Consider the following 15699-nt stretch of genomic DNA (forward strand, 5'->3'; position numbering starts at 1 on the left):
ACAGTAATTCCCAGCGAATGCTGACCTTGAGGTGGGTGGCCGAAGGAAACACTTGCTCAAGGACTTTCTCACATGCTTTGGATCTACAGAAACTCACTTATTGCTGTTTTCCATTATTCATCTAACACTTATTCATGAATATCAGTCACTCATCGAAGATCAAAATATTTATGAGCTGCAAAAGTGAATGTGAGAACTTGCTAAAAAAATGTCTGATTTTGATTTGCAGTGATGAAAAACACACTGCGGCTGTGGCACCACAGAATCTGAAAATGGTCTGATCCTGGTAGAAAGGAGGGGGAAAAGTACCGAATGTGAACTATGAATGTCTTTACAGTTGCCTTACATTTATTCAGTGGTTGAAAGGTAAGACTGGACCATTATATGTTTTTTTCTGTAAAGACTAAAATGCTATATAGCTATAGGGGAAAAAAACGGGAAATATCAGAGATTTCTGGACCATAATTTAATTTAAAAATATAATAATAATAATACACAAATATGTTGTTTGTAAATTAAAATAGCAATAACAATAACAATAACAATAATAAATTATTATTTATATAAAAATAAAATAATAATAGTTAAAGATTAAATTATTAAATACAAAATTTCTCAAGTACATCTAATAATAATAATAATAAATAATGCAATAATTTAATTAGAAGTTGCTCTAATGCCGTCTATATAAAATCTTTAAAAAACTATTTAATAATAATAATACACTAAAATGTCACATAGGCAGCTTACACATTTTATTTTATGACAACATGAGAAGTTGTAGCAATTGTAATATGTCAAACCAAACTAATATGTTAATGTAAAAGCAAGGATAACAATGCTGTATAGCTATAGAAAATTAAAAAACTGTACCTGGAAATATCAGGTAATTTTAGAATAATAATAATACAGTATATTCAGTGGCATTTGTAATATGTCAAACCAAACTAATGTTTACTAATATGTTTAGTCATAGCTAAAATTCACTATAATTCCCTATAATTTCCTTGACAGTCTTAGTGGTGCTGCAGCTAGTGATTTAAGTCTCATTATTTAGCAATGCTGCCCTCTACTGGTGGTTGTATGACGCAAGACTGAATATTTCATTCCTGTCTAGGCCAAGAATGAATTACGCATTTGTCAATTGTAAATGACTTGTGATCAAATATGCTGCTTTGTATTTCAGCAATAATACATTACCTGATGAAGAAGTAACCCGAAAATATTGAGAAAACTTTTTTTTTTTGCACTAGATGAGCTTTAAATAAATTACGCATGTGATGGTCACATTAATCTAATCGTCAGGACCTTATACATTATTTTATATTCTTTGGTGTAGATGCTCTTAGTTCTGTTCAGCAATAAATAAATAAATTATAAAGATGGTTTGCTAATATGATTATATTGGATAATGCTGATACTAATGATGTTTGCTGATTTGATTTAAGGGATTTTAACAGAACAGAATAAACAAATGATTCATTTTGTTGCATAATGAGATAAAAGCTTTGATTCACATCTATGATGCAGAATGAAAGCTCAGCTGGGAACAGACACATATGCCTAATGCCATTAAAAGCCCACATTTTGTCATGAACATTGCAGTAATCAAATGAATAACAAAGTGAAGTAAAACCCCACATTTGAAGATTTTAGCATCAAAGTTCCCATTAGTTTTCTTTGTCACACAAACACACATAGAATGATCAGTTAATTCCCTTCTGTTGCTGATTGAAAAATCTACCAAAGAGGGAGTAGGTGACTAATTAATTCACCCCCTCACACCAACACACCTTGCCTTCTTCTTAATGGCCATTTAAAGTCTCTCCAGCTGTTCATTGATGAGTAAATTAATCCCTCGGCTACGCCGTGGGGTGTAGATCTTGCTGCAAAAGATGTGCTTTGACGCAACACAGACTAAAAGGAGAGCACACTGGCAGGAAGCCTCGGAGCCTCAGGGCGATGGGAAGCATCCTACACTGATGTCTGCTCAGGCCTGTGCCAGTGAAGAGGACACAAACATTATGCACTGTTTACCATCGAACTGACAAAGTAAACAAAGTGAGCATCTATTGGGTAATAATGACTCTAAAACCCTGTTGGAAACAAACAGATAGCCAAATAAAAAAAAATAAAAAAAGATATAAAGACAGCTATATGAAAATATACATTTTCATGATAGTATTCCATCCCTGATACACATTTTTTATTTCAATTGTACCAGTAGGTAGACATTTAGGGATGTAACAGTACACTCTAAAAAAAGATGGTTCTTTAAAGGTTCTTTACATGCAGTTATGGTTTTATTTAGAACCATAGCATTCTGAAGAACCCTTTCATGCTGAAATGGTTCTTTGTGTTAGAGTTTAGGGTTCTTTATTCTTATATACTTTTGTTTTTCAAATCTGTAACTGTTAAAGCACCTCATTACTGATTTTCTGGAGTTCAGTGATCCAACTACAGACTGTCAACACACTCTCAACAGGTAAATGATTTCATTCTTAAAATTGAAATACAAATTTAACTTTAAAAATGTAACTGGTTTCCAAACAAACATGTTCTTATCTCTTTTTTTAGTTTTTGTCACATATAAGTGTGTGCAGCTCTGCTAAGCTGTGGAAACTTCTCTCCTCTTCTCCACTAAGTAAGTAAAAGAGACAATTAATTTATAATTCATATTGTTAGTTTTTTTTTTATTATTACTTGGGTTTATGTATAAACATACCCAGTCACAAAAAAATATTAAAACTATCCCATGACTTTATATCACTTTTTTCTTTTAAGATTGTGAAGGGCTCACATACTGTCCATTTTTGCTTTTGGCCTTGATAAACATAATTGTTTTTACATAAACACATGGACACACTGCAACTCTAAACTCAACTGTGTATTTCAGATGTATCACATCCTACAACCTAATTTCTGTCAGGACCACTATCGTCAAAGATGACTGACAATTAGCATACAGTTTGGATTGGCGGTATGGTTCTGTTCTGGGCAAGAACTCCCTGCGCCTCCATGCAGCCTAGCATGGATGAGAGCAGGGAGAGCAGCAAGAACCCCCCAGGGTAAACAGAACAGAACTAACATAAATGTACTGCAGATATTGTTAAAGTTCAATCATTTTATGTACACATTTTAGAATTAGTCTGATTCAAGGAGAATCAGAAGGCTGAATCCCGACTGACAGAGGAGGAGTTGGGAATGGAGGAGGGTAATTAGCTATTGAGCAATGCGAAAACTGCTGATAATACTGAGGGACCTTATATATGAATACTTAGATAGGTGTCGTAATCCCATAGGTAGATGGGGATCAGCTGAAGGTCAGTTGATGCGAGCTTGACTAACGTGACCTGCCAGAACTAACGCTACACTTGATCATCTGCAGAGAAAAATCGCTATTTATTCACACCAAAATGATTAAAGGCATCATATTGATTGGATTGTGATTGTTTCACTGAAACTTGGTCTTCATCACATCTATTTTTTGTTCTTATTTTGTGTTTTACTTTGTGTATTTATTCATGTTCAATGTCAATTGTCATTCATTAATGTATTCAGCTAATAACTGTTGTTAAGAGCACTGACAATTTTGCATGTCAATAAAAACATAATTCACACAACATGCTGCTGTTGTGGTTATTGTTGTTGTTGTTTTAATATAAAACCCTAAGATGCCTCATTACTGATTTTCTGGAGCTCAGCCATCCAACTACACAGACAGTCAACACACTCTCAACAGGTAAATTATTTCTTTCTTAAAATGTCTATAAATGATAACTTTCAAATGCTAACTGGTTTCCTATGTCTTTTCTCTTTTTAGTTTAAGAGAACATGTGGTGTGACAAGCTCTATTCAGTTAAGGATACTTTCCTCTTCTTCACTAAGTAACAAAGATATAGAAGTTTTGGTCCATTTTGTTAGATATTTTTCATTACTAGGGTTTATGCATAAACACACCCTTACCCTTGATTTGATATTACTTGTTCCTTTTAACATTGTGAAGTGCTCACATACTACTTTTGGCCTTCATAAACACTAAGGGGGTGTTGGCAAATCGGCAAATCGCACCCTGGTTACAAGTGATTTACGGGCTCCACGAGAAGAAAAAAGGATATTGACACTGATTAGCAACTCATTCATACAGCAGCGACTCTAATATTGTATGTAAACTGTCGTATGAACAGGACGTTTTGTGAGTCACACTATTTGTAAATGTGTGAAACGTAGTGAAAGAATTCACGTGTAATGATGAGCTACAGAGTCTAGTGTTGAAAAAAAAAATACGATAATGACTAATACTATGTCCACATATTACCAGCTGTACAGTAGGTGGCACTGTTATGGCACTAGCACCTTAAATGACACTTGGCAAACTGAACTACTGTGTGTCTGAAATGAGTGGGTGTAGGATGAGAGCGAGTCGTGATGTGTTGATCATAGCATGTTGATCATAGCACTGGTCTACAGCAAAAGGCATTAAGATTGCCTTCAGATGCTTGGGAGTGGGTGTTTCAACATAAGAAGAGAGGTCAAGAGGACAAAGATAGTTAGGCTATCTAATACATTTTAGATATTGCCTCTACTAGTTCTTCATTAGGACAAACGTTTATTATTTTATTTTATGTCAAACCCTAATGTATGATTGATAGCTTAAATAACTATGACAAATCAACTAATTTGTACACAGCGCTGCTAAAACATTAGAGACTGACTGCATGTTTTAATGGGAGCTATTGCAGTGTTGTTTAATTTTTGAACAACAGGCAGTCATAGATGACAGTGAGGACTAATTTAGTTGAATAATGTGGTGTAGGGTCTATTGTGATGCACTGATGGGATATCATGACAAAGCATTCAGTCTTACTCATGACATACTTGAAAATGACCCTCAATACAAAATTAGAGGCAAAAAAAAAAACTGCATTACACTATTGTTTGTCTGTTGGAGCAGTATCACTCTATTGTTGAACCAACAAACAAATTATATGTTTGCAATAGTAAATAGTCACAACATAACCAAACCTTGCCATATAAGGAGCTTGATGCAATAAAGCATTAGCATTAAGATAGCACTGTTATTATTATATGATTTATATGTGTTGCAAGATATTAGAATTAAACAGGTGAAAAAAGCTTGAAAAATGTTCGCTGGTCTTGCAGTCCAGCCATGCTGGTTTTAGAATATTTAAGCTTGTCTCCAATGCCCAGACCGTTCTAAAACCAGCTAGAAGACAAGGTAAGACTAGCTAACTAGGTTAGGCTTTTTTTCTTCTTCTAGGGTAGTGTAAATCAGGATAATTCTCAGAATATACACAAATATCTGTTGTTTTCTCATAATGTAAAACTGACTTTCTTCTGGAAATGTGCCCTTTTTATTATTATATTTTGTATCTTTAAAAATGCTACCATTACAGAAGACAATACAAAATTGCCTCATTGTTTTTATTTCTGGCTGTATTGAAGTAGAATAATTTCTGTTTTAACGCCTCAGTGGGGGGAAAAAAATCTAATTTAATATATATAGACTGTTTACAACTCTTGAAAACTTGCTATCAGACGATCAGGACACAGTTGCCATGGCAACAAATGACTGAAGCGTAACAGACTCGCGCCGGGGGAGCATTTTAGCTTGTGTAGCTGAGCGAGAGTGGGAGATTTTCCCGCTTCTCACCTTTCCCGCTCTCGCGCTGTTATGAGGTGAAGGGACTCGACGACCTGTTAATGGTGTGAAAATAATCAACGAAACGATCAAACGCTTTCAACTGTATCTTTGGCTACAACGCGGACTGACGGCTGTCACCGCTGTTTGTAACTAAGGTTAGTGGTGAGTGGTCTGTGAGAGAGACAGATTTTCTCCCATACCAAATGAATGTAGGCCATTTTCCGGTAATGCTTTTGAAGCAGTTTGAGGGAATATACGAAACAGCTATGGGTTTTCCCAGAATATTTGTATTAATTCATTATATTTACTAAAGAAATTATAGCCTATAGTTTGAGCACACGGATTGACTGCACTGCTTTTGAATAGGGATTGGAACCGAAAAAAAAATCTTATTTTATTAATTACTTAAAACGTTATTTTAATTGTATTATATCGTTATTTGTTATTGTTGCACTGAATAATTTCTTTTCTTGTGTGTATAATGCTTTGACAATACTCTGTGTAAACTTGGTGCCATAAAAATTTTACACTCAGTTTACTGAAATTGAAAACTGATATAGAGATTAATAGTAAAAGGTACACTCAAATTTATTTGATCTCATATTACATATACAGTATTGTCGCCAAAGTCCTTCAGACCTTTAAAATGATTTTGTGATAATTACCTAAACATATAATGAACATTACAATGTGAATAAAAAAGTTATTAGCTATTGAGTTACTGCTAACCGTGAAAACACTAGTGCAACTAGCACACGCCCGCGCTCTACACTGTTTGCGTAAGCAGCACCACAGGGCACACTAGCAAGGGGAAACTTTTTTTTTTTAAATAGGGTAAACATATTTTAAACATTAAAAAAATGGAACATGATATTTGGTTCTGTTATCGATTTTCGCAAGTGTCTTCTTCCACCGATACTGTAACAGCACTAAAATAGTGTTTCCTGAATTACTGCAAAACACATAAAAGCATGCAGAGCAACAAGTTAAGTCTGATTTCTGCACGGAGGACCATAAGAAGCTGTTCATGTCAGAACTAAAAAGCCATACCCTGTTGTGACTGGTTGTTTATATGACATTAAAGATAAATGTTATGAGTTTCGTTATTTTCTAAAAATAAAAGAATGAATTAAATATGATACAACATTTCTTGTTCTTTGATATTTTATATTATTTATCGAAAAGATCCCAATAATAATATTTTCAAACAGAATTGCATTTTTTTTTTCCAAATGTATTTCTTCCTCAAAAGAATTGTTAATGGAATAGCAAACAGGGGTGCGTTTCCCAAAAGCATCGTTAGCTAACTATGGTCGCAAGCTCCATTGAACTCCATTGGTAATGATGGAACTTACTTACAGAACTTAGTTTCTTTTGTGTTAAACGCACCCCAGAATAGTTAAAAATTCCTAGTATTTAATATTTCCAGTCCATCCTTATTGCATCGATACGATAGTGCTCATCCAGTGCTAAAACATCATTATAATTATACAGAATAAAGAAGGATGCAGCTGTTATTTACTCCTCTATGAAATAAATTACCCTTCAATTGCAGGGTGCATCAGTACTAAACATGAAGCAGGATATGAGCCAAAGGTTGAAAGAAGAAGAAAAAACTTTATAAATATTTAAAGAACCAAAAGGGCAGACGGGTCTTTAAAATTAACAGCACAGCTCCATGCAGATATCAACATTAAGGGGATTTACCGTAGGATGTAGGCACCATGCTGTAACATATGCATAATTAACGACTTCTTTCAGAAAACGCCCTTGTCTTGAGGACCAGGAGCAGCATTAAGCACCGAGTTATTGTATGCACAGCATGTGTCTATTCTTGATATGTTCTTTTGGCCTCAGTGAACTGCATGGAAACATATTGGAATCTTTTCACTTTTATGGCTTCACATCCCTTGTTTGCGCATCTGTGAAGCAGAAATTTACATTCTGCATGATTAACATGGATCAGGTGTAGTCTTTTACATATTCATAAAGACCATGATGTCTGAGTGAATCAGCTGTTATCTGAATTCCTCATTAAGAAACTCTGACCTCACTCTGTATTTGCATCCTTTTGGGACTAAGCAAGGTTCGATAACACTGCGAAACTGGAAAAGTTCTCACTTTTATTGTCACAAGATAACGGTTAGGGGACATAAATATATACACACCTCCTGTGCACATAGTTGCACCCTTTTGTTGCTGACGTAAGAGACCATATGGTCAAAAAAAACCTACCTATGCCGCATAAGTGATTATGACTCACTGTTTATTTTCATGCTAAATATCCTAATCTGTTCTCCTTGGACCTAAGAACATTTTCATACAAAGGCATGATTAGCCTGTCCTTTCAGACAAATCACCCTCAGAAGTTAATGACTTTTGGTGTGAGGACATCTGCTGTGTTCGGGTTTAATTGAGAAAACACGGCAGCTTTCTGAGCAGTTACTGTATGTTTAAACTGAAATAATTGCGACTAACCTGCACGTTCTCTTAGGCCGCGTTCAAACTTGGCAGGTTTGGTTTGATTTAAATGAACTCTGGTGCGATTGCTCTGTTAAATGTGGATAATTTGAATAAGCTGCCATCCGAGCCTTGGTATGCACCAAACAAGCAGGCAGAGACTCCCTGAAAAAGTGGGTTTCTGTCTGCTTCCAGACGAACTCCGGTGTGGTTTGACTGAAATATGAACACAAGATGCGACACGAAAAAGGACAGAATTCTCAAGCATACCTGTTTTTTTTTATTTTTTTTGTTGTAGTAGAAATGTTGACATTACAGTTTGGCACAGACTTTGGAACCACTATCTTCTTACAGAAGATTTCTGTGTGCAAAGGAGATTCCTGGTGCTGTTTTGACTCCTTTACACATTTTATAAGCTTTTATATTGAATTAACAGCTAAAAATACCACCATATGTACATACATACAACAAGCACATTTAGCCCAGCACACAGCAGTTTAAGTTGGCAAAATATACATCATAAAACCAACTGGGTTGTGACAGTACCCTTATGCCTTTTGTTTTGTAGCTTTAGGTTTTTGTTTAAAATGACAGTGAACACTAAGCGAACCAGGAGTAAATGCACCATTTTATGTTTTGGTCCAGACCCAGTAAACCAAGAGACCCAAACTACAAGTGAAAACACCCTTAAATGAACATTAAATAAAAGTTATTTTACAGATAGATGTTTATTGGGTTTATCTCATTTTCTCACTGCCTCTCTTTTTTCTTTCTCCTCTCTTACAAATACACAAAGTCATAGATTTGTCCTTGAGGAGAATCTGAAAAGATTTTCAATGATCTTTGACTTCCTTGTGTCCATTTGCTTATTAAGGTTTGTACCAAAGCATATGCGATTTCAGGCAAGCATTATTCCATCATTTAACATGTAGCATCTGATTGGGTGACAGACTGAGCTTTATTCCCTGGTGACGAGGTAAAAGCAATATTAGTCATAGTTTGAATAACTTCGAGAGTGGGCTAAAAGACTTTTTCTTTGAGGTCATGACGCACAAATTGCCAGCAACTGCTGCTGTGACTGAAAAGGTATCAATTTTAAACTCTCAAGGTGAAGTTGGACAGACATACTGTATATATTAAAATAAATAGCCAGCAGTGTCTCACTTTAGACTGACTGCAGGCAGGTTCACATAATATGATAAAAGAAATGGTAACTTTAGCAAGAGGTTGTAGTTTCAGTTTTAGTGCAACAGTGCATCATCTAATATTTGCTTTTCAGCAAATATTTAAACAACAGTAACTTGCAGAAAGCATTTGTTATATTACTATAATATTAAATGAGCAACAAAAATGGTTTAAAATAATTTATTTTTTCTTTATTGTTGACGTAGACAGTTGACGTATTTATTAATATTAACTATTTTTTTCTATTAACTATATTTATATATATATATATATATATATATACATTTACGTTGACGCTATAGTCGTTTTGTTATGTGTGTTTGATGTTTTTATTTTTTTTATATTTCTGTTTAGCATTATTTCATTTCAGTTTTAGTTTTAGTCATTTAGTCTTTTGAAATAGCCAGAAACATTCTTTCTAAGCCTGTGTATTTATCAAGTGTAGAAGTGCAAATAATTAATTCAAGGTTATTTGTGACCACTCTTGCTTCCTAGACCTCAGTCTACAAACTGGAGACCTCTGCAATAGTCCATCCATTAAAAATTGAAAAAGTAGTTAATTTTTCCAGTGCATTCATAGTCCTCAATTGATAATCTAAAATGAGGTCAGACAGGGCCAACCCCATTACACATTTCATTATGTGTACCAAGCTCATAATCTTAAGCTTGATTTTCTTTACAAATCAGGATGCAGTTTTTGAAGTGTCATTATCCTAGTAAATGGCAAGAATTCTAGAATGATTCATTTGTTCCTCAATACATAATGCTAGCGGGACACCATTTTATTTCTGGGAACTTGTTACTTCCTCAATGTCCTGTTTTGATTAACAAAAGCTTCCCCTGAGTTGGAATAATGATTGGTTGTATGCAATCAAGGAACAATGATAATTTCGATTGTATATTAAGGTGGTGATTGTGTTCTGATTTTAGTCCAAAGGAGGTCCAAAGATGAATGTTCAAACTTACAATGTGAATGTGCTTTTACCCATTTGAATGCTTGGTCCAAACCTAAATTCAACCAACACAAATTTTTGGCTCCAAACCACTTTTTCAAATGGAATTGAATAGTGACAAACAGACTCTTTGTTGCATAACACTTTGAGCATACATAAAACCTTCAGCAACAATTTTCAACAGAGTCCATCAATCATCAATACTACCTATTTAAGACTCCAGTAAGATCATTTTGTTCCCACTATCACAGTCATTCCATCATTCTTGTTTCCAAACACCTGTCAACCAGTTTCGTTTACATTCTTAGAAATAAAGGTTCTTTATTGGCATATATGATTCCATGAAGAACTTTAAGGTCTATGGAATCTTTCCATTGCACAAAAGGTTCTTTATAGCAGAAAAATGTTCTTATTAAAATGTTCTTTGCACAAAGAAAAATGGTTCACTTACTTAAAGGCACTTTTTGGGCAACCAAAATGGTTCTTCTATGGCATCACTGCAAATGGTTCTTTATATTGGAAAAAGGTTCTTAAGATTATTAAAATGTTCTTTTAAAAATGGTTATTTTAAGAACTGTCCACTGAAAGGTATTTTGGGGAACCCAAAATGGTTATTCCATGAGATCGCTGCAAAAAAAAAAAAAAAAAAAAAAAAAAAAAAAAAAATTGGAACCTTTTTAAGATTGTACTTAGACTTTCTGTCGCAACACCATTTTTGCCCAGCGCCATGCGTTGATTATTCCCGGCATGTAGCATTTTACTCAGCTCTGGTTCTCTCTGAAATAGCCGATTAGAAAGTGGTGAGTGGTAAAGTTGCCATGGCAACTGTGAGTCATTCTGCGGCAAGCGGAATAGTCACACTTCTACAACAGAATGTGCTCCCCTTTGTGTCTTTCTTTTAATACGGCCACATCTCGGGTTCAGTATGCATTCTTTTTCCGGTGTCAGACACAGGGAAATGACTTCCATCACCAAACCAAACCACAGGCACAGAGGTCAATTGCATTTAAAGGAACTTACAGTAAGCGGCAGTACACGGTGCTGTTTGCTCTAGACAGGCTAATAACTCAAGGCCAGCTTTATCAAGCAACTCCCCAGAATCTTATTCATTGCATCTGAACGATTTAATAAAGAGCTAGTAGTGTTGCTCAGTTACACCCACAGATTTACAGTTGTTGAGCTTCTGTCATTGCAGTCCCGACGTTTACAGCTGCTGATTATGAGACAGCCAGATTGGGTCGATCGGTGACATATGCCTATGTGAAGAGTGCTTATGTCACTCTGTTTTGTCAGAGTGGAAGGTTCTATCATGGTTGTGACATAACTGAGAGCCATTTTGCAAAGCCATGTTTTGACAAATGTTTATCTACTACCTTAAAGTCAAAGTTGTTTCATCAGATAAGAATTTTTTCAAAGATTGTATTTATTATTATTAATATATTAAGGCTGGCAAACAATATTATTACTAATTCCAATAATGTTTTGGTTAGTGAATATATTTATTGTCAAATCAGAGATACAGAATCTCATGATTTAATAGGGTTAGACTGAAGCACTTCATTGTGAATTAGTCAATCCTTAAAATTCAATATAGAGTAAAAACATGGCTACTGTGATGCAAGAAAAAATTCTACTTGTCCGACAATGAAGTGTTTATCTATTTTAAATGCTTGATTCATATTATGCTGCTTGCTAAGCACTAGTAATAATGCTTATTGTGATTTTTAAATTACAAAGACTGCGATATAAATATATGCGCTGCATGTGAGTGAAGCGCAGCGCTGTGTTTATTTACACATGAACAGATCATGATCCAGTGTTTTCAGTAACTTGAAATTTACGATTTTGGTAATTCATAAAATGGATGAAAAGATCAATTTTAGTTACACTGAAGAAACTTTAGAGACTGGACAAGCTTCTGGTTGGGTCAGTAAGCAACCACCTGGAAATCACACAGAACATCCTGGCAATTAGCAACTGTGTAAACGAGACGACTTGTGCGACAACACTGAGGGACAGTCAGATGTCCAGTTCACCCAAAAGGCATTTTGAAGGTGAATATGATCTTATATATATATATATAAATATATAAAAACATAAAGCTATACAATAGCTCTCTTTAAAGGAGAAAACGCAAAGGCTGAAAAGATTTTCATGTGAATCATTCCTCTCTGGTTAAACAAATGTGGTTGTGCTTTCTTTAGATTAGCACCACTGAGGTGTTTTTTTTTTTTTTACTGCAACAGATAAAGACTATCACAGAAGAATGACGCAACAAGGCTGTTATGGAGGTGGACGCAGACAAGAGGAACCCTATGCTCATCATCCTCATAAGAAGAGGAAGAGAAACGGAGGAGGGAGAGTGTGTGGGTGGATGTGTGGGCATGAGATGGATCCTAATCAGCTTTCCAGGGATCTTGTGCTCTCTCTATCTATGTCTCTTTCTTTACCTCTCAGTCTCCCCCTCATCTCTCTCTCTCTCTCTCTTTGAATCTTTCTGTTTCTCTTTTTCCATCACAGTGGCACCTGCCCATTCATGTGGGCTGCACTCCCTATGACTCATTCATAAGCACTGGCTCAATCTTTTAACAAGTTCCCACTTTTCTCTGCCTACTCGGCCCCTTAGGAAAGCAACTGCAAAAATCACCTTACATCAAGCTCCCTATGCAGCCATTACCATTCATCATAGTGAATGTAAAAGAGGGTTGGGGATTACATGGCAGGAAGCGTTAGCATCCTCTGTCTGGGGGGAAATGCACAAACGATCGGTAAGGTTTGAAAGTTCCAGACTTATCTGAATGTCCATCAGCATTTTATCTGATTCCAAGTGTTCTCAAATGTAAGATGATACTTTTTATGTGACATCAGAACTAAAGCAGAAAGGAAGAGATAAGATAAAGGTTGCTCTTTCTTTACTCAGCTCTTTCTTATAAAATTTCTTAAGAGAAATAAAATGTACACAATATATGTACTAATTTATTTAGACCCAATTTGTAGGAATAAATATAGCTGTGATCATTTGGTCTTGGTGGTTTATAATGAGAAATATTTTTAATGATTGTAATAATTGTATTAATGTATTAATAAAATAATACAAATTAATTAATAATATGTACAATTGTAATTATGTATTGTAATAAATATATGTGTGTGTTTATAGATTGATATAAAAAATGTTTAAAAAAAAAATATATATATATATATATATATATATATATATATGTGTGTGTGTGTGTGTGTGTGTGTGTATGTATGCATAACAATTATATAGCACAGATAATTTGGTCTTGGTAGAATTTAAAGAAAATATTGTAATGCATTTCAAATATTATATAAATTCATATAATTGTTATAAATATAATACATATAGATAGCAGACCTCTTATAATTTGGTCTCATAGAGATAATAAATAAATATCATACACAGACACATGCACACACATATAGGCTACATATTGGATAAACAAATGAGATATGAAAGAGATCTCAGTTGTAATTTTTTTACTGTGGGAACCGGATTGTTTTTGGCAGATACATTCCGATGCTTCTGAAGTCTGGTACGTCAAAAAGTCCAGCAACCAGTTTTTAACATTTTTAGCATGGCTTAATTGTTGAGGAGAGCCTGAGTGACCTTCCGCTAAAAGTGTGGCTTATCCAGTCTGAGTCACCGGTGTCTCCCACACATTTTATCTCTCGCTCTCTTTCCCTCGCAGAAGGGAATGGGCTGATTGAAATGTTGATGCTGTGCTCTCGCGAAGTACCATCTATCTGTCTGCTGATGGGATGGGGTGGGGAGTGAGTTACATTTCATCTCCATTAATTTGTGCATTGCTGGTGACTCACTGGCCATCTCTGCTTAATGGATTGCACAGGATATTGTGTTTCACGAAGCAGAGATATTACAGACAGCATTTGTTCCTGTGAGTTCGAATCTCACAGCAGTTCTAGGCACAGTTGACGCTTCCATTTTAGGAATAAATGAACTACGTGCAGATAAGGCCGCAAGGCCAACCCATCCCCTCGTCTCTAGTTTGCTGAAGAGATAGTATGCTCTTAGTAGACCACTACGAAATGATAGCGTTAGAAGACGCTTTCCACTGAAACCATATGTGCTGTCACTATGATGATGAGAAGCACAGATAGCGTTAGAAGACGTTTTCCACTGAAACCATATGTGCTGTCAGTGTCACTATGATGATGAGAAGCACATCATATTCTGTAGCCTCGAGCTGTGCATATGTACACCAAGCACGCTTCACAGGGTACAGTCATCCTAATGAGTGCCAAGCTTCGAAGGGTGAGCCGAGGCTTTCTCTTCTATTAGCTTTCCTTTCCAAAGTACTGAATGAGGTTTCAATTAGCTTAAAATTCAATAAATTGCATGTGTGACCATGCAAAAAGTCCTCTACTCAAACAAGATTTAAAGAGTGCTGTGGCTCTTGGGTCATGTTTATTAGGTAGTGTTCTACTAAAAAGTTGAGAAAATTAACTCTTAGGCCCTGATATACTTCAAGTGAAATCGAAGAACAAACTGGTGTGTTGCATTTTGAGCAAAATTAGGCCAAAAGGAAGTTTGTTTGGAGTTCATTTTGGGCGTTAAAAACAGCTTGCCAAATTTTGGCGGTGTGGGCAGCATCGAGATGTATACCGCTGCACAACTTCTTTTTACCCCTAAGCAAGAATGAAAAAGAACTTAGGCCATTTAAAATGCACAATCTTTCCCTTCTAGGAAATTGGAAGGTAGCTCTTTCTTTACTCAGCTCTTTCTTATAAAATTTCTTAAGAGAAATAAAATGTACACAATATACTGTATATATTAATGACACACATATTTAATATAATAGCATACATAATTACAATTGTACATAATATTATTAATTAATTAATATTATTTAATTAATACATTATTACAATAATTAAAAATATTTCTCATTATAAACCACCAAGACCAATTAAGGACAAGGCTATGGCGAAGGGCAGGAAGAGAGGCAGGCAGATAACCAGGGCGGCGACGACGAAGGGAGGATCCAAGAAGGAGACAGGAGGAGCCAGGGCGGATCAGATAGAAGAAGGAGACAGGAGGAGCCAGGGCGGATCAGATGGAAGAAGGAGACAGGAGGAGCCAGGGCGGATCAGATGGAGGGAGGAGCCAGGAGGGACTTGGAGCAGGAGGATCCAGGGGGGACCCAGACCGCAGCCAACATGACGACCCACAGTGGAGCCGATGGAGGGAGGAGCCATGGTGGAGAAAGGGCTGACGACTCCAGGGGGCCAACCAACAGCGGCATAGCAGGTGGGAGAGGAGCCCGGGGCGGAGACGGAGAGCCGTAGAGCCAGGGCGATGGTGAGGATCCGGAGGGCCAAGGCGGAGCAGATGGCTCAGGCGACCAAGGGCATAGGCGGGGATTCGGAAGGCTGTGGTGGAGCCGGAGCGAC

Source organism: Sinocyclocheilus anshuiensis, unplaced genomic scaffold, assembly GCF_001515605.1.
Source record: "Sinocyclocheilus anshuiensis isolate Anshui unplaced genomic scaffold, SAMN03320099.WGS_v1.1 scaffold735, whole genome shotgun sequence".
NCBI lineage: Eukaryota > Metazoa > Chordata > Actinopteri > Cypriniformes > Cyprinidae > Sinocyclocheilus > Sinocyclocheilus anshuiensis.